Here is an 18,627-nt window from a genome sequence, read left to right as displayed (position 1 = left end):
GAGACCAGGAGAAGCACCTGGCTCCTGCCTTCGGATCAGCACAGTGCGCCGGCCACAGCGCGATGGCCGCGACGGCCATTGGAGGGTGAACCAACGGCAAAGGAAGACCTTTCTCTCTCTCTCTCTCTCTCTCTCTCTCTCACTGTCCACTCTGCCTGTAAAAAAAAAAAAAAAAAAAAAAAAAAGATTGACCTAAGCACTCTTCCAAAGCTTATTGATTCAAGCACTAGATGGAAGCTCTAACGGAAGAACCAACTCCTTCTCTCAAAGGCCACCTTGCAGGAAACCAGTTACTTTGACTCTCTGTATGTGAAATCCACAAGAACAGAGCCTGACATGTAGTTGGTGTAAAAGTAGAATGAAATAGAATGAAAGTGTGTGGCCACTGGGGACAACTTCTACAGGTCCCTTTGTAATGTATGAACTATTTTTGTTCTCCAATTAAATAATTAACTTATTCAATAAGTGTTTATTGAGTGTTTACTATGTACCAATCTGTCTTCTAGGCACTGGAGCCAGATAACAGAACACACAAAGATATCTAATTATATGAAGACTGCATTCAAATAAGTATTAAACATAATTAGTGATGCAGTACATTAGAACATTAGAACATAAGATTCTGGAGACAAGACTCAGAGCAGGTTAGAGGGATAAGAACGTAGCCAAGGCCCCTTGGGCCATGGAGGAGTTTCCCCTCACTATTTTAGGTAAAGTGCCAGAATAAGCTCTTTGGGAAAATGACACTTGAATCAACACTTGAAGAAAATGGGGCAGTGATCCCTGAGAAAATCTAGGTCAAGAGCTTTCCAGCCCTTTCCAGCAGAGTCCAGTCCTAAACTGGAAAACACCCAACATAGTCAAAGGCTGGGTTAAACAAGAAGCCAAAAGAAGGTTTTGAGAAAGGAGTGCTGTGATTTGATTTCCCTTTATAAGCCCCACGCAGGCTACTCTGCTGAGAATAAACTACAGGTGGTCAAGATGAAAGCAGGAAGACTGTTGTATTAACATCAGAACCCACAGTGTGTGATGTGACTCTCAGCCCACACTTCTTCCACTAGAAAGGCCCACTCAGAAGCAGCTGTTGGTATTGCTTCTGCTGACGGCAGAAGGGATGGAGACACGCTTCACTTAATAGCCTTGCTGGGGATCCTCTGACTGCAGACGACCTGTGAGTTTGGAGGAAATGATAGGAATGAGTCTTGATTCCAGACACAAGAAGTGTTGCTGTGATACCATCTTCCAGGAGGCAATATTGGCGCTTTCTTCTAATGATGCTTACTCAAAGTTAGCATGTAAAGGACCTTGGAAAGTTGTCCTGTGGAGATTCAAATAATGGAAAATTTAGAGCAGAAGGAACATAAAAATCCAACATGCCTCTGTGAGTGGCTGTGTAACAAAGCTCTCTGCTGCCTGTTTTGATCAGGGTTAAGTGATCAACCAATGGAGAACAATGGTCAGTCCCTGAGTGTCCAGACTCATAGGCCTTTATCAGAACTAGCAATATGATTTTCAGGGCCCAATGCAAGTGAAAATATACAGTATCTTGTTCAGGACTTCTTAGGAATTTCAAGATAGTGACAGCAGAACTTTAAACTAAGCATGGGGGTCACAGGAGGCCACACAGTTTTCACACCCATTAAGCTAGTTCTAGTCTTTAGCTTGAACTGACTTTATTCAGATAAATTGTTCAGATATAGATATTATAGATAGGAGCCCAGGAAAGACCTTGCATTGACTTGACAATACACATAGTTCACCCAGGTGGCATAAAAAATGGAGGCAGCAACCGGGACTAGAACTCAGCACCCATATGGGATGCCGGTACTGCAGACAGAAGATTAACCAAGTGAGACACAGTTGCTCTTCTTCCAGTCCAGCTCTCTGCGTGGCCCGGGAAGGCAGTGGAGGATGGCCCAAGTGCTTGGGCCCCTGAACTCACATAGGAGACCAGGAGGAAGCACCTGGCTCCTGGCTTCAGATTGGCATAGTTCCAGCTGTAGCGGCTATTTCGGGGGTGAACCAACGGAAGGAAGATCTTTTTTTCTCTCTCTCACACTGTCTAACTCTATCTGTCAAATAATAAAAAAAAAAATATGGAGGCAAATTAACCTCCACCTACCTTTGAGCAGCTGAAATGCCCTGTCTCTTGGCACCTGCAGATGAATATAAACTCTTTAGTCACGAACTCAGCAGTGGCTGAGACCCAGGTGCTAGGAGAGATCTATCTGCAGAGGAAAACATACACATGAAGGGATTTCATCAAGCCAAATAAGGGACTGAGTTTTACCAAGAGATTTTTTATTTATTTGACAGGTAGAGTTATAGACAGAGAGAGAGAGACAGGTCTTCCTTCTGTTGGTTTACTCCCCAAATGGCCACTATAGCCGGTGCTGCGCTGATCCAAAGCCAGGAGCCATGTGCTTCTTCCTGGTCTCCCCCGCAGGTGCAGGGGCCCAAGCACTTAGGCCATCCTCCACTGCACTTCTGGGCCACAGCAGAGAGCTGGACTAGAAGAGGAGCAACCACCTCATATTTCACATGTTCACAGGATCCATCACATAGAGAGGCCATGTCAAATATCTGTATTATCTACGTTTGTGTAAGTACTATGTGGTGTTCCCACAATGCAAAACCAGGCCTAGATGTATATCTCAGAATATATCCTTGTTGTTAAGCAATGCATGGTAGGACGTCATTGGCTCATTAGTTAATTGATTCAACAAATGTAGAACTATTATTCAAAGTCTTTGGAGTCTAGCAAATAGCTGCAAATAAGCTGTGAACAGACAGACAGGGTCTGTGGACTCAGAGAATGGAGTGACAAACATAGTGTTGAATCTGAGTTTCCCCATTTTTGAGAACTATGTGATCTTGGACAGTTTATTTAGCAACTCTAATCATTAGTTCCTTCATCTGTGAAATGTGAATGATAATATTAGCACCTGCATTTTATAGTCATGGGAATTCATGGGTGAAAAGCTTGTGATTCAATACCCAGCACTCAGTAAACGCCGGAGCTCATTACCTTCATTACTACTCTCTACTGATTTAACTGGACACAAAAACGGCAATGCATGTCCCGCAAACCAGAGTTTCCCTCTTTTTTTAATTTTATTTTTAGAAAGAGAAAGAGAGAGGTCTTCCCTCTGTTGGTTCACTCCCCAGATGGCCGCCACGGCCAGCGCTGCGCCAATCCAAAGCCAGGAGCCAGGTGCTTCTTCCTGGTCTCCCATGCAGGTGCAGGGCCCAAGCACTTGGGCCATCCTCCACTGCCTTCCTGGGCCACAGCAGAGAGCTGGACTGGAACTCAATAGGCTAATCTATTGAGCCACAGCGCCGGCCGAAGGCTTGATTTTCTAGGGAAAAATATTATAGACTTAGTGACCCAGATGGCCATATGACTCTCTTAATGGACTTTCATGACACTGAACTGCACATACAAAAAGAGTAGGAAATTTCCTCTTTTGAGATGTCCAACATTAAAGTATTAAAAGATATTAAAACTCCCTTCTCTCTGAGAAATTAGAACAAATGAAGAGAAAGATCCATGAGTTTCAGGCCCAGTGGATTAGGAGTAAAACCTCTATGCAATTTCAGAAAACCCCTGTGCAAGTACTAGGCCCAACTGTATACTTTTGAGTTCCTAATGAAACAGTGAGTTACTGAGTGCAGATCTCAAGGGCAAGGGCTGGGTGTGAGCAGTCTTTCTCCTCTCCAGACTGCACCCTACAGTGTGGGAGGATATGCAGGGACATGGGTAAACTTTTTGATTTGCTGCCCCAGGGCTAAGAAGAATTGTGAGAGGGCATCTAAAACATGGGCAAGGGAAAGATTCCTCAAAACCTTGTCCATATCTGTCTGGGAACAAATTATATTCTAATTGTGGATCAATCACTGACCAAAGCTTAGTAAACGAATGTTCTTTGCCATCAGTTATTTACTATGTGATTTTTCTAATACTCTTCTAATTAAAATGTCTTATAAACCAATGACAAAACCTTAATATCTCTATAAAAATGAGTGATTCATAAAATGTAGTACAAATAACCATTTGATTTATAAAGAAGCATACAAATTCCTTAGCAATCTTAGCAATCAAAGAAACACACAAAACAACAATGTGATTCATTCTTCCATCTATCAAAATAGTGAAGGTCTCTCTCTCTCTCTCTCTCTCTCTCTCTCTCTCTCTCACACACACACACACACACACACACGATCACAGAATTTCTTCGCATCTCTTCTTGTTACTCCAAGGACTTCCCCAGACCACTTCCCAAATAGGCACCCCTAGTCTGGAGCCACTGACTATGGAATCAGAAGTAACTTCTGCAAATACCTATTATACACTTATGTATCTATTCAAGAAACATATGTCCACATAGTAATTTGTACATGTGTCTTCATAATGGCATCATTCATATTAGCCAAAAAAATGGAAATAACCCAAATAGATAAATAAATGCAGTATATCCACAAAATGAAATAGTATTCAGCTGTATTGTAACATATGTTACAATGTGGATCAGCCTTGGAAGGCCAGATGCAAAATGCGTCTACTGTGTTATTCCAGAATTCAGGAAGCAAAGAGGTGATGACAAGGACCTGAGAGAATGGGACAATGAGAGGGAACTGCTTAGTAAGTATGGAGTTTCTTTGAGGAATAATGAAAATGTTCTGAAACTAGATAGTGGAGACAGCTGCTCAACATTGTTAATGCACTAAACTCTACTGAATTATACACTTTAAAACATTATAGTTAATAGAATGAGCAGTTCTTTAATTAAAAAAAACTCAAATTTTTCCTTTACCATTGCAAACAATTCCAATAAGAATATGAAAGATGGAGTCATCTCATGTAGCATAAAGCAGTGTCAGGAGGTATGCTAAGTCAGGTTCTAACTAAAATGATAAAAGTGTTGACTGTTTGGGGGCCAGCGCCGTGGCTCGCTTGGTTAATCCTCCACCTGCGGCGCCGCAACCCATATGGGCGCCAGGTTCTAGTCCCAGTTGCTCCTTTTCCAGTCCAGCTCTCTGCTGTGGCCCAGGAAGGCAGTGGAGGATGGCCCGAGTCCTTGGGCCCCTGCACCCATGTGGGAGACCCAGAAGAAGCTCCTGGCTCCTGGCTTTGGATCGGTGCAGCGCCAGTCGTAGTGGCCATTTGGGGAGTGAACCAACAGAAGGAAGACCTGTCTCTCTCTGTGTATAACTCTACCTGTCAAATAAAAAAAAAAAAATGTTGACTGGCACACAGACAAAGGGAAACCGCAAAGACAGCAAGAGCCTTGAGGACAGCATGGGAAGTTAACAAAGTGAAAGAACAAAGTTAAAGCTTAAAGAAAACGTGAAGATCATCATAAGAGCATTTTAGAACAGTTTGGAGGGAAAAAAGTGAGTCTAGGTACAAATCAAGGAAAATAAAATAACGTTGGCAGAGAACAGGTAGAGCCTCTCAGCTCCTGGTTTTATCCTCTTTTCTTCATGAAAAAGAATAATTTTCCTACTGGAAAAGAAAAAAATGAACAACTGGAAAATTATGACCAAAAAACAGGACACTAAGAGAGACCTTGGGTGCTTTCAAAATGATCAAGTCTTCTGTATCATTTAAATTAATTCCAAAAATATAAAAGAGTTTGCAGATATGACTCAAGAGACTTTGAATAAAATCTTTGAGAACCTATGGGGAATAAATATGTGAAACTTTTAAATGTTAATTAAAAAGAAAAGAAAAATGAAAACCTATAGGGAATTAGGGAAATCTCAAACTCATGAATACAGAATAGATGAATTGGTACTCAGCAAAGTTCTACAAAAGATTGTTAACAGAAAACCTGTGAGCCCTTAGAAAATAATGGAATGATGTGTATGAGCAGGAAAGAGTTCTCTCAAGATGTTTTTAAACAAGGATGCTAAATTCAATGCACTTCCCTGTACCTAAGTAGTCTCAGACATTTGTAAGACACTAGAAATTTTTTGTTTTTCCTTTATCATTAGGAAAATTTGAAGTAATAATATGTTGCGTCATTTGTCAAGTGATGCATTTATCAGGGACCCTATCATGCTATTTATAATAGTGGCTAACATTTATCAAGTGCTTAATAAATATTAAGTATTATTCCAAGTGCTTCTTACACCTTAATTCACTTAATCTTCACTAGAACCTTATGAACCAGGTGCAATGATTAGGTACAAAGATAAGGAAAGTGAAGTACAGCTTGCCCGACAACACAACAGAGTTAGAGAGTCGAGAACTGGTGTACTAACACAGGTAGACTAACCCAAAGCCTGTGCTCTTAGCCACTGTAGTCTGTTAACTCCTAATGCTATCTGTAATCCTCATCACAAAACCACAATTTAGATATTGTCATTCCCATTTTATAGATAAGGACGCTGTGGACTGGAGAGTTGTGGTAACTTCTCAAAACTCAGTATCTACACTGTTGGTGTAGACACTGTGGAAAATAATATGGAGATTTCTTTAAAATCTGGAAATAGACTTGCCATATGATCCAGCAATCCCACTACTGAATATATATCCAAAGGACATAAACATATTGTATCAAAGAGATACCTGTACCACCATATTTATTGCAGCACTGTTCAAAATATCCAAAATATAGAATCAACTAAGGCGTCCATCAGCAGATGACAGAGAAAATATGGTGTGTGTGTCTATATACATATATTATATAATATATATCCATATTATATGTTATATATATTACATACACACAATGAAATATTCAGCTATAAAAAATGAAATTCCACCATTTGCATAAAAAATGGTTGGAACTGGAGGGCATCCATTTGAGTGAAATAAGCCAGATACAGAAAGACAAATAGTGCATGTTCTCCTTTAAATGTGGGAACTAAAACTTTAAAAAATAAAAATACAGGGGCCGGTGCCGTGGCTCACTTGGTTAATCCTCTGCCTGCAGTGCCGGCATCCCATATGAGCGCCAGATTCTAGTCCCAGTTGCTCCTCTTCCAGTCCAGTGGAGGATGGCCCAAGTGCTTGGGCCCCTGCACCCGCATAGGAGACCAGGAAGAAGCACCTGGCTCCTGGCTTCAGATCGGTGCAGTGCCAGTTGTAGCGGCCATTTGGGGAATGAACCAATGGAAGGAAGACCTTTCTCTTTCTCTCTCTCTCTCTCTCTCTCTCTCTCTGTCTATAACTCTACCTGTCAAGTAAATTTTAAAAGAAAAAAGAAAAAAAACAGGAATGCCTATACATATATCAGTTTTGGAGAAATGCATTGTTTAGTCAAACCTTGTTTTAAATCTTTGTCAAACTGTTAAGAATTATATATTGCTATAGTTTTAATGATTTTGTCACTACTTGAAAATTTACTATACATGAGTTAAGTTGAATATCTTTTCATTTGATTTTTGTTTAGAGCCCCTGCCTATTTTTCTTATCTATTTTACTTTTTATTTGTTGAACTCTTTATTTAGTGGAACATTAAGCCTTTTACTACAATTAAATTAAAATATATGGTCTCAAAAATAATAATAAAATATTAAGTGAAAAAAAAAAAAAAAACTCAGTATCTGGCCAGCGCCATGGCTCACTTGGCTAATCCTCCGCCTTGCGGCGCCGGCATACCAGGTTCTAGTCCCAGTCGGGGTGCCGGATTCTGTCCCGGTTGCCCCTCTTCCAGGCCAGCTCTCTGCTGTGGCCCGGGAGTGCAGTGGAGGATGGCCCAGGTCCTTGGGCCCTGCACCGGCATGGGAGACCGGAAGAAACACCTGGCTCCTGGCTTCGGATAGGTGCAATGCGCCGGCCGCAGCGCAACGGCCATAGTGGCCATTTGGGGGGTGAACCAACGGACAGGAAGACCTTTCTCTCTGTCTTTCTCTCTCTTACTGTCTAACTCTGACTGTCCAAAAGAAAGAAAGAAAGAAAGAAAGAAAGAAAGAAAGAAAGAAAGAAAGAAAGAAAGAAAGAAAAAACACTCAATATCTAGTGGCAGACCAAAACTCAAACTTAAGTGCAGTTGGCTCCAACCTATATTCTCTTTTCACTTTGTCATTTTGCATAATGCTACCGCTGAGGAACCTTCAGCAGCAATAACAGCCATATAGACTCAATTTTTAAAAAGTATCCATTGTTTTTTAAAAGATTTATCTATTTTTATTTTTTATTTGAAAGGCAGCATGGCAGAAAGAGAGGGAAATAAGGAGGGAGGGAGAAAGAGAGGTGGGTAGATAGATATAGATGATAAATAGAACAATTTTCCCAATGCTTGTTTCCAAAGGCTTGCAACAGCCAGAGCTAGGCCAACCTGAAGCCAGGAGTCAGGAACTCCAGCTGAGTCTCCCATGGGGGTGGCAGGGACCCAAGCACTTGGGCCATCATGCATGATCTCCCAGATACACTAAAAGAAAGCTGGATCAGCAATAGAGGAGTAGGGGCTATAACTGGCACTCTGATATGGGACATAGTCACCCCAAGCAGCAGCTTAACTTAACTCTCAGTGCCACATATCCATGCCCATGATGTCTGCTGTGACACAGGATTTTATCCTTCATCTTGACCTGTCTACATTCATCTTATAAGAATTCACATAAGGTCTGCCCATCAAATGTGTGAACAGCACCATGCTGATACTGGCATCTAATAATACAAATAATCTATGTCATAAAGATTTAAAATCAGCTCAACAAAACTGAAAAATGGATTGAAACTGCCAAAATGAAATTTAGTGAGAAGATATAATATATCTGTAATAGTCTTATAGAAATCAATTGCAATATATGGAACAAGGGACCCTGAACTTATGGCATTATTTTTGTGTGCAACCGCTCAAACCAGCCAGAGAAAAAGATTTTTCTGAAAAGATATTGAAGAGTCTTATAAAATCCATTTGTGAAAAATACAGCCGGGCCTCAAAGGAAAAAAGAAAACCATCAACTGGCTATTCTTTCTGAGCCTACTTCTCTCTGAATGTATAATCACTTCTCCTCTTGGGAGGCCACATTCTACCGTAAGCCTGTCAAAATCTAGTCCGCAATAACCCAGCTTTTATTTGAAAAGGGATGACTGGTTTCAACCCCGTAGGGTTCTGTAGTTCTAGTGACAAATGCTGCCTAACTTCTGTTTCTCCACCCTCGCCCAAATTAATGAGCCTGGTATCTGTCTAGATCCAATGAAGTACAGCCAGGGAAAAGGAGGTCAGAGGATGCAAACATGACTTCTAGATTCATCCTTCAGGCCCCTCTGGTGCACAAGCTATGGGAGAATCTCCAAAGTGGAACATTCACACAAGTGCCAGATAATTAACTGTTAGGACTTGCTAGACTGTTGGAATCTAAGTGGTTAACTCCACACCTGGTAAAATTGGGCACAAGCAAAATGACCTTGAGGATAACGCTGTGGTATTTCATTTCCTGAGATTCTGCAGGCTCAACTCTGACTTTTACAGTTCCTTGCCAGGGAAAGGGGCTGATAAGACCTTACAATGTACATTGTTGACTCCGATAAACGCCTGTCAAGGGGGCTTGTGCTCATCCAGGCCCACTTTATCACAGTGGACGTGAGGATCCTAAAGAAGACACAGACCTTTCCCAGGCAAAGAGCATAAAAGAACAACTTCCCACACCTGCAGGGAGGGGGGACTGGGAGCTGCCACCTTACTTCAGACCTCCCTGTCCGCTGTGCAGGTGAGCTAAAATCCTACTTTACCCTGCTGTCTTTTCTATAATCAAAGTCTTTTCTATCCTGTCTTTTGTCTTAAACTTCACATTAACCAGGGTGACAGAACCACTGAATCACAGGTAACAGTCACGCATGGGTGGTAAGCAAAGTGATGCTCTGGGGCTGGCATTGTGGAGCAGTGGGTTAGGATGCCACCTGCCAGACTGGGATCCCATACTGGAGAACCTTGCTCCTCTGCTTTCCATCCAGCTCCCGCCTCTGTTTCCAGGTCAGCAATGGAAGATGGCCCAAGTACTTGGGCTCATGCCACCCACATGGAAGACCCAGATGGAGATCTAGATTCCTGGTTTCAACCTAGCCTAGCTCTGGCTATTGTGTCCATTTAGAGAGCAAACCAGTGGAACAAAGATCTCTTTCTCTCACTATCACCCGCCCCCTCACTCTGTCACTCTACCTTTTAAATAAATAAAATAAAAAAGTAATACCCTAACAGGACAACATTTCAAAACATATTTAAGGGGCTAGCGCTGTAGCATAGTAGGTTAAGCACCCATCTGTGGCGCCGGCATCCCATATGGGCACCGGTTCAAGTCCCAGCTGCTCCACTTCCAATCCAGCTCTCTGCTGATGGCCTGGGAAAGCGGTAGAAGATGACCCAAGTGCTTGGGTCCCTGCACCCATGTGGGAGGCCTGGAAAAAGCTCCTGGCTCCTGGCTTCAGATCAGGCCAGCTCTGGCTATTGCGGCCATTTGGAGAGTGAACCAGCAGATAGAAGACCTTATTCTCTGTCTCTGCCTCTCTCTGTAACTCTGCCTCTCAAGTAAATAAATAAATCTTTAAAAAATTAAATATACATGGACAAACTCAAGTGAGTCTCAAATAACCTAGAAATGTTTTATTTAAGGTATACAAACTTCATGTATTTCATATATACAAATTTAGGAACATAGTGATTCTTCCCACTCATCCCTCCCTCTCGCCTGCACTCCCATCTTTCTTCCTCTTTCCTCTCCTATTCCTATTCTTATTTTTTACAAAGATCTATCTTCAATTAACTTTATAAACAGAAGATTAACCCTACACTAAGCAAAGAGTTCAAAAGTAGTATGAAAGAAAAAAACAAGAACTTTTCCTCAACAGTCGAGACAAGGGCTGTAAACAATCATTGCATCTCAAAATATCAATATTACTTCTATAGATTACCTTTTAAGTACTCTATTAGTTACCACAGATCAGGGAGAACAGACCGTATTTGTCTTTTGGGGACTGGCTTATTTCACTAAGTATAATGTTTTCCAGTTGCATCTATTTTGTTGCAAAAGACGGGGTTTCATTTTTTTGTGACCCTCAATATTGGGATCAGAAAAGGAGTCTGTAATAATATCATTTGGAGAAGCAAGTATGTCATATGAGGAAAACAGGGATATTTGTAAGGACATCTTTTAAAAAGAAACCAGAGGCCAGCACTGTGGCATAGTAGGTTAAGCATCCACCTGCAGCAGTAGCATTCCATATGGGTGCCAGTTCGAATCCTAGCTGCTCTACTTCCTATCCAGCGCCCTGCTAAAGCACCTCGGAAGGCAGCAGAAGGTGGCCCAAGTCCCTGGGCTCCTGCACCTATGTGGGAGAATCAGATAAAGTTCCTGGCTTCTGGCTTCAGCCTGGCCCAGCCCTGGCCATTGTAGCCATTTGGGGAGTTGGGGGTTGAACCAGCAGATAGAAGAGCTCTCTCTCCCTCGACCTCGACCCTCACCCTCAACCCTCTACCCCTACCCCTACCCCTACCCCTACCCCTACCTCTACCTCTCCATAACTCAGAATTTCAAAGAAAATAAATAAACTTTTTTAAAAAAAAGACAGTTGGGAAATCATTAAAAAAGAAAAAGAAATCAAAACTGTCCTTGAGTTTTCAAAAGATAATTGTGTGAAGTACTGCTACTCTACTTGATCTAGCACAGCTGACTAAAGCCAATCATCAGTCTTCCATTCAGCCACCTTTTCCCCATTCTTGGGAAGCCTAGGTAGGTGATGCTAAGTTTGGTTCTCTATCTCTCTTGCTTTTTTCAGCAGAATATTTGACCTCCATGATGTATGGCTGCATATCTTGCCACAAGGTGGCAATGTGGGCATTATATTTTTAAAATCATGTATGATTCCCTTTGCAAGTAACTCTATTAATAGCACAAAATGCACACAAGTACATTTTGGCTGTCTCTGATGAACCGGGGATCCCCTTTGCTATTTAAAGTAAATGTAGAGAAGTTCTAGTAATAGAACACTTTTTTGAATAACCACCCTATGTTCCAAAGTCCTGTAACAGAAATAGAGGTGAGCTTCAGCTTCAGTAATAATGATGAAGAGCCAGCAAGTGCTGTTGGCTATTCTGTGGCTTCAGCTAAGCTGTAAGTTGTGGGGTTTCTGGACAGAGGAATAGGAAGACAGTGTGATTTTTTCAAAAGTCTAAATTGTGTGTTGGGTCGGGGCAGGGTGGGGGGAAGGTTAATCCGGAGTGTCCTCTAACAACTGTGTAAAGGAATGTATAGAAACACTTCAATAACAGTGATATTATGTGTTGACAATGTCTTTGAGAACAGGTTTACATGGCAAAAGTAAAGTGAAGCAGAGCCCTCAGTATCTGAGTGCACGAGAAGGAGAATTCCTCACCATTGACTGCAGCTACTCCACAGGAATGACTACTTTGCACTGGTTGCAACAGACTCCTGGAGGAGGCATTGTCTCCTTGTTTATCCTGAGCTTGGAGATGAAGAAGAATGGAAGAATGAGCGCCACAATAAACACGAAGGAAAGTCAGAGCTCTCTGCACATCACCGCCTCTCAGCTCAGAGACTCTGCCACCTACCTCTGTGCTGTGGGGCACAGTGCTTCCCAAGCACCTGCAGCCCACACCCAAACTCAAAATTTGAGGCCCCATTTCTCATTCTTGTCTTTTCAGACTTTTTGTTGATAACCTCGGAGAGAAGAAGTGTTTTCCATTTTTAAAATATAATATTCACCCCATTCAGAGCACCTATATTCTCTATAACATCAGCACCGACCCAAATACAGTAACTAGCAATACATGATTTTCACATTTTAATTAAAATACAGACTCTGGGTCAAATGGCCGAGATACATGAGCATAGAAAGCCTGGTGCTGTCACTTATTAATTGTATTCTCCTGACCAAGCTACTTCATTTTCCTGTGTCTTCTGGTTCATCGACCACTAAAAGAAAACAGTGTGAATCATAGTGCCAAACTGTGATTGTGGAGGTACATGAAGCAATATTCACAAAGTATCTAACACAGTTCCTGGCATATTGTCTTCTACTAGGGAAATCAGGTGTTAGCATCAGGCTTAAATGCACTATGAGTTGCTAACCTCGACTCTTTAGAGAAGTAAGTGCAATATAATTAATAAACACCTAATAATAATTTTAGTTTCCAAATTCTTTCCTAATGACGCTGAACTGTTGGCCTTTTAAGAAAAGCAGTGGCTCGGCTGGCGCCGCGGCTCAGTAGGCTAATCCTCCGCCTTGCGGCGCCGGCACACCGGGTTCTAGTCCCGGTCAGGGCGCCGGATTCTGTCCCGGTTGCTCCTCTTCCAGGCCAGCTCTCTGCTGTGGCCAGGGAGTGCAATTACTTGGGCCCTGCACCCCCTGGGAGACCAGGATAAGTACCTGGCTCCTGCCATCGGATCAGTGCCATCGGATCAGCGCGGTGCGCAGGCCGCAGCACGCCGGCGGCGACGGCCATTGGAGGGTGAACCAACGGCAAAGGAAGACCTTTCTCTCTGTCTCTCTCTCTCACTGTCCACTCTGCCTGTCAAAAAAATAAATAAAAAAAATTAAAAAAAGAAAAGCAGTGGCTCAAGGAAACACAGTAGAAGGATGACTATGGTGTTTGTTGTATGGAGATGTAAGATTGGCAAGGGCTGGTTCTACAGAAATTCAATGTCTTCTTGGAAAAATAGTTTCTAAGTTTCTCACATGGAGAGTCCCTATTAGAAACTTACATTTGTGGAAATTCATGAAACAAAATATCAAACTCAGTATATCTAAATCATTGCTTTTCTAGTTCTATATACCTAAGGATTTTTATGTTATTTCTCAAAACCAAGGAAATTTTTATGTTGAAATAGCAGTATTATTGTTCTCACTATTGTTGTTACTCAACAAAATTATATTAAATTATATATTAAATTATATTATATTATATATTAAATTATACCTAAGTCCTTTCTTCTTAAAGTCAGATTTTTTTAAATTGACATACTACCTGAGAAAACCTCAAAAGCCAGTGGTGTTAGAGGGCTGTTCCCTCTTGATCATTCCCCGAAAAAAAAAAAAAGAACAGCATGCTCTACAACAACTTTTATATCCAACCCCATTTTATAATTTCTGAATAACATGTTTATACTCTTGATTTTTCAGCATTGGACTTTACATATTGACTTTTTTCAATGGCACCACTTCAATACTCTCACCTTCCCAACTTTGTTCCATCACAATCTAGAATTAAATCATTAGTTAGTGCATAGATACTTGTGACCAAGTAAATATTATTACTGCCTAGCCAAAATAAGTATTATATTTCCCATCTGCACAGCTTTTTAAAATTAACAATCACATCATTTATTTATTTGCTTTATGTCAATGTTCTATTTTTTCTAAGTTCTTCAACATATTCTGAAAAGCATTTATTAATGATTTTTCCAACCTGTTTCAAGCACATCAAATAATTATTAATTTCTTTTTTACCACAGAGATTCCCTTTCAATTGACCTCCATTCTTTGCCCTCTGGGAACCGACTGCTCTTGGTGCCTGGACTCATGGAGCAGCTTAGAACCCTCACAGACTTTCCTATGGGTCTCTTCCTTCAGTTCATTTTAAAGTATCTGTTTCCTGTAATAGCCATGAACACAGTTCTATGATTCTTTCAAGTGAATCACTGAACATGAGAGTGACTTGAGGGAATATCCAAACTTGCAATTGGTGCCAGTACAAGGTGCTCTCACATGGACTCTTCCTCTTCGTAGCTGGGTCCTAACTCCTTGTACTTGGTAGACATGGAATTCTGAAGACAGTACCCTAAGTTCACAGTTTGGTTAAATCCAGGTAACTATATTTTATATCGAGAAATTCTACATACATTAAAGAAATTTTGTCTGTGATGTCTAAACAACTAATCTGTCATCAAGACAGCTGGAAGTGCTGTTGCTGTGGCACTGGCATCCCATATGGGTGCTGGTTCCTTTACCAGCTGTTCCTCTTCTGATCCAGCTCTCTGCTATGGCCTGGGAAAGCAGTAGAAGATGGCTCAAATGCTTGGGCCCCTGCACTCGCGTGGGAGACCCAGAAGAAGCTCCTGGCCCCTGGCTTCAGATTGGCCCAGCTCTGGCCATTGCAGCCACTTGGGGAGTGAACCAATGGTTGAAAGATTTTTTCTCAGTCTCTCCCTCTCTCTGTAACTATGCCTCTCAAGTAAATAAACACATCTTTAAAAACAAAAAGCTGGAACCAGAGTCAAAAGTAGAGCTCACGGGCCAAACACTGGAGAGGTAACCAAATGTCTAAGTTTTGATTACTGTATGTGTTGTTAGGAGGACGCATGTATATGAGATAATTACTCTAGAATATTTTTAGCACATTGGCTGGAAACACCTAAAAATAACAATACTAATTAGTATGTAGTAAGTGCTTACTACTGGCCTTTTTGTTTGTTTTGAGTTGCTGTACATTAACTAATTTAATTCTCATAGCAGCCCTGGTTATTAGCCTAGTTCATAAAAACTGAGTAATAAGAAGGTCAGATACCTTTCTCTAGGTCACATAACTCCAGGATTTGGATCCAAACGATCGGACTCCGCAGGTCAACTTCTTAAACAATACCTTATATGTCTTCTCAGGAGGCAATCACTAAAATTTCTCTTTGATCCTATAAAAGGGTACCGGTAGGCTGGTTATCCAATCCCCCAATCATAATCATATTTGTGGCAAAGTAACCACTTTATATGAAAATGTATTTTTAATTTCTGACATATGATGCTTCTCATATTACACAGTAGCTAGCGAAGCCCTGACTTACTGTAAGGATGAAGGGAAGTCATAGTGCATGCAAAGGAAAAAAGACTGAATTGGGGGAATAAATATTTCTTTACTCCCAAGATTCAAAATAAAATCTGGAAATTTTTTCTAAAGACAACACAATGAGAGAAAATGATTTTGAGTTTGGCTTGACTACCGAGTTTTAAAATTTTGCCTTTTTGAAATTCTCTTAGAATACAGGTTGATACAAAGACCAATTATGCAGCCTTAGATTTAATGCAAATTTCCTGGTCTGTGAGAATTTTCTTGGAGGGGACAGAAACAAAAAGCAAGAGAATAAGACCTTGCTGAAGATCTCTGTGCCATGCCTCTTCTTCCCTCCTATCATGGGGTTGGGGCAGCAATAATGCAGCCCCCAAATAGGCCTTTGGAAACCCTAGAGTAGAGCAGACTCAGGACCAACACCTCTCAGAAAGCCTGGCTGACAACACTTCGCCAGTTTCAGCCAGGGCACAATAGCTCTGCAGTAGTGCCAATAGGTTCAGAGAGCCCAAACTGATGTCTAAGGAGCTGAGTTTTCAAATACACCAAGAAGTGTGGGAATTACTGCTAGAGTCTCTGTGCATCTGGAAGGGTCTCAGGATCATGGGAAAAGGACACCTACAGGAACTCACACACCTGGACGTGTAGAAGCTGTAAAGTCCCAAGCCAGACCCAAAGCACTGGATCCCAACAGACGCAAGGATAGGTCAAGTGCACCCAAACAAAACCCAGTCCTCCAGAAGCCATGGGTCATCCCACGGGCGGGGGAGCGAGCTTGAACTGGTGAAGAAAATCCTGAATTGCCTAAGAAAAATCAGGATTTCACTGAGAAAACCGCTCATTTTTTTTTTCAGTAACTTTTCTGATGCTGAGTAAAAATGGTCCCTGGAGTTAGAAATTAACTTTTCTTAGAAAATGTAGCTGCCCTGGTTTGCATGTCTGAGCAAACTACAAAATGTTTACCCACTGCATCTCTATTCACCAGATCAGCTGCCTTCAATCCTTCTGCTCCTACACAAATGGCAAATGGTTTTTCATGTCTGACATAACCCCTCAGGCCTACCCAGGGTTATGTGCTCTTTCAAGGACCAGGAGACCACAATACCACAACTGAGAAGCACTAACCTGGATGCTTGGTAAAAGAAATCATCTGACTAAATACAGAATATGGTATGACCCTCAAATATGGGAGTTTGTTACTAGAGGCATGAGAGAAATATCACATTCCCTGTTAGGGGCCCTGTTGACAGTATATTACTACAAAGGCAGCCATGGGCAAACAGCAGTTTCAAATAGGCACATAAACAAACACTGAGTAACAGTAAACACATAAGATAATTCATTTGGACACTTTTATATGCAGCATGTATGGGATTTAAAATAACGTTCCCAAGTTAAACTGAAAACATTACTATGTAAATGCCACAACTAAGTCAGATGAAATAGTAAATACCAGCTTTGCAAATTGGTCTCCCTTAAGGGCACTCAAAGGAGTTAGACTGCATGCTGCACTAAGAAGAAATGCCCTCCATTCTATCAATCATTTCTGTTTTGACAGCAAACCCATTGACCAGCATATGTTTTGGAATTTCTGAACAACTGACTTTCAAAACCTAACAAACACTCTTTATCCACTGTCTTAGAAACCTCACAGGAGTCACCGCTGCCAATTAAAAAAAAAAAAAAAACATAAATCTAACCCCAAACTGGAGTGCTTCAGAAGACAATGGACACCCCATTCTCCACACTGAGTGTCCCCATCTGTGCTGACTCGGGTTGAATCGGCCCACGCACACAGGGGACCATCAATCACCAATTGTCAGCATGCACAAGTCAGAATGGCTCAATGGTAAGAGTGAGTCTCTTTTTGAAGTCTCCATTGTGGCCTCCCTAAAATGCAAGTTGTTTGTTGATCTCATCACATTGAGTTATGTCTCGGTGAAGTGTTGAAAAGATCTAGTCTGCATATATTCTAGAAGTTTTGAAATAATGGCTTAGTGAACAGATGTGTGCCTTTTCCTAACAGTTCTTCATGGAAATGAGTTTTTATGAGCCCAAAATTTCTTTAGTTCATCTCTGATTAAAAGTTAAAACTAAATACTATAATTTCTTTTTAAAAGAAACTTGAGAGAAGTTTTAGGAAGTTTTAATTTTTAATTTTAAGTTTTAATTGAGCCCAGGATTAACAATTATGTAAAAGTAAATAACAGTATAGGACACAGGTAAAAAGCAGTCTCTTGGGCCAGACTGTCTAAATTCAAATTCTTCACATTTTAGCTCTGTAAACTTGAACAAATAACTCAACTTCTCCATATTCTGATCTTTTAAAAAAATCAAGGAGCAGGTGTTTGGCATAGGTTTAAAAGACACTTTGGATGCCTGTATCCATATTGGAGTGCCTGGACTGGAGTCTTGGCTCTGCTTCTCATTCTAGATTCCTGCCAATGCACATACTGGGAGGATATAGTAGTTGAATCCCTGCCACCTATTGGGAACCCTGGATTGAATTCCCAGCTCCCAGGTTCAACCCTGACCCAGCTCCAGCTGTTTCAGGCATTTTGCTCTCTCCTCATTCTGCCTTTCAAATACATTTTAAAACCAAATTACTAAATAGCTAGTCCATTGGGTTGCTAGAGAGGACAATGTGAGGTAACATTTATATGCACATACAACAATGCCTGGTACATAGATACTGTTAAGTTAATGCTATTATTTGCATGTGAGTATATAAAAGAAGCAATTAATGAATATGAGAGTACGTCAAAAGGTTCACAGAGATGCATATTATGAAAAAATTATGCATGGATTTAAAGATTTGGGGCACAAAAATCATTGAATTACATTTTCCACAAACTTTCTGAAGTAACCTCACAGTCAT

The 18,627-nt window shown here is 41.1% G+C and overlaps 1 long non-coding RNA gene and 1 gene segment (V, D, J or C); one reads left to right on the top strand and one right to left on the bottom strand.

Annotated features, from left to right (window-relative positions):
* Window positions 1-18,627, top strand: part of LOC103351170 (T cell receptor alpha chain constant-like) — a gene marked incomplete in the record, with an annotated part of 594,496 nt that overhangs the window by 314,992 nt on the left and 260,877 nt on the right.
* LOC103351159 (uncharacterized) overlaps window positions 199-18,627 on the bottom strand; it is a 70,128-nt gene continuing 51,699 nt past the window's right edge. Inside the window, exon 4 of the long non-coding RNA XR_007910488.2 lies at window positions 199-1,318. This is a non-coding gene — a long non-coding RNA (uncharacterized lncRNA). The remainder of the gene's footprint in view (window positions 1,319-18,627) is intronic.

Source organism: Oryctolagus cuniculus, chromosome 12, assembly GCF_964237555.1.
Source record: "Oryctolagus cuniculus chromosome 12, mOryCun1.1, whole genome shotgun sequence".
Lineage (NCBI taxonomy): Eukaryota > Metazoa > Chordata > Mammalia > Lagomorpha > Leporidae > Oryctolagus > Oryctolagus cuniculus.
The sequence above is the reverse complement of the archived record's forward strand: the minus strand, read 5'-3'. Positions and strand labels throughout refer to the sequence as shown.